This window comes from Salvelinus namaycush, unplaced genomic scaffold (assembly GCF_016432855.1).
Source record: "Salvelinus namaycush isolate Seneca unplaced genomic scaffold, SaNama_1.0 Scaffold2854, whole genome shotgun sequence".
NCBI lineage: Eukaryota > Metazoa > Chordata > Actinopteri > Salmoniformes > Salmonidae > Salvelinus > Salvelinus namaycush.
The window spans coordinates 30001-32132 of NW_024059735.1; positions in this window are offsets into that span (position 1 = coordinate 30001).

Below are 2132 nucleotides of genomic sequence, written 5' to 3' on the forward strand. Positions count from 1 at the left end.
CCGATTTTTTGCCAAAAGTTTGTGGACACTAAAACCGTTAAAACGTTAATAACACAAAAAATACAACTCCAATCTGGTTGAGGTTTTTTTTGCACGAAAGGGTACAAATAGACGAACATTTTCATCTAATTATAACCGTTTTCTATAAAACATTTTAATAGAAAATCGTGTTTTAATGTTTTGGGGAAAAAAATCACTTGCCTGTACAATAGATTCCTATGGTTCCGAATTTTTTTTTACAGTGGATAACTGTTGACCATCACGAGAGAGGGTATGAGCCAAAATTTGGGGCATCTAGCCCATCGGGAATTATGTTTTATCATTATTTCAAGATTTCGGGAATTGGTCGAAAAGTGACAGAGTGCCACTGCCGTGCACCTGGTATTATTTTTGGGTTACCAGGTGCATATTTTTATAATGGTTTTAAATGATTTTAGATAGGCTACATACCTCAATACCCTATATGGAACAACCATACTACGGACCCAAGTCAGTTGGGGCCGGCCTGAGTGATTTATGAAGCTTTTAAAAAATGTCTGTACTCATCCTCCCTTCTGTGCACCTGGTATTATTTTTGGGTTACCAGGTGCTCCTATTGAAATCGAATGAGTGCACCTGGTATTATTTTTGGGTTACCAGGTGCTGCTATTGAAATCGAATGAAAATGATTTTAAATGGCCTGCAGACACCCATGCCCGCTATGGGAGCACCATACTATGGGCACAAGTCAGTGGCCACCGGCCTAAGGGATTTATGGAGCTTTTCAAAAATAAGGTCTGAATACTTTCTATGTTGAACTTACTCAGGAAAAACGACTCAGAGTGCCCACTTTTTGGGTTACCAGGTGCCCCTATCTAAATCGAATGAAAACTGAATTTAAATGACCTGCAGACACCCATGCCCGCTATGGGAGCACCATACTACTGGGCACAAGTCACTGGCACCGGCCTAAGGGATTTATGGAGCTTTTATATAAAATGTCTGTACTCATCCTCCCCTCCGTGCACCTGGTATTATTTTTGGGTTACCAGGTGCTCCTATTCTAATCGAATGAAAATGAATTTAAATGACCTGCAGACACCCATGCCCGCTATGGGAGCACCATACTAGGGCACAAGTCAGTGGGCACCGGCCTAAGGGATTTATGGAGCTTTTCAAAAATAAGGTCTGAATACTTTCTATGTTGAACTACTCAGGAAAAACGACAGAGTGCCCTCTTTTTGGGTTACCAGGTGCCCCTATTGAAATCGAATGAAACGAATTTAAATGACCTGCAGACACCCATGCCGCTATGGGAGCACCATACTACGGGCACAAGTCAGTATGCACCGGCCTAAGGGATTTATGGAGCTTTTATATAAAATGTCTGTCCGCATCCTCACTACTGACACCACCTTATGTTAGTTTGGGTTACCAGGTGCTGCCTACATAAATCGAATGAAAAATGACTTTTAAGGGCCTGCCCACACCCATGCCGATATGGGAGCACCATACTACGGGCACAAGTCAGTGGCCACCGGCCCTAAGGGATTTATGGAGCTTTTCAAAAAAAGTCCGAAAATATTCTATGTTGAACTATTCAGGAAAAACGACAGAGTGCCCTCTTTTTGGGTTACCAGGTGCCGCTATTGAAATCGAATGAAAATGACTTTTAAGGGCCTGCCCACCCCCATGCCCGATATGGGAGCACCATAGTAGGGGTCCAAGTCAGTAGGCACCGGCCTAAGGGATTTATGGAGCTTTTAAAAGTAAAATATTCTATGTTGCTATTCAAAAACGACAGACCCTCTTTTTGGGTTACCAGGTGCCGCTATTGAAATCGAATGAAAATGACTTTTAAGGGCCTGCCCACACCCATGCCCGATATGGGAGCACCATAGTAGGGGTCCAAGTCAGTAGGCACCGGCCTAAGGGATTTATGGAGCTTTTCAAAAAAAGTCCGAAAATATTCTATGTTGAACTATTCAGGAAAAACGACAGAGTGCCCTCTTTTTGGGTTACCAGGTGCCGCTATTGAAATCGAATGAAAATGACTTTTAAGGGCCTGCCCACCCATGCCCGATATGGGAGCACCATAGTAGGGGTCCAAGTCAGTAGGCACCGGCCTAAGGGATTTATGAGATTTAAAAAAT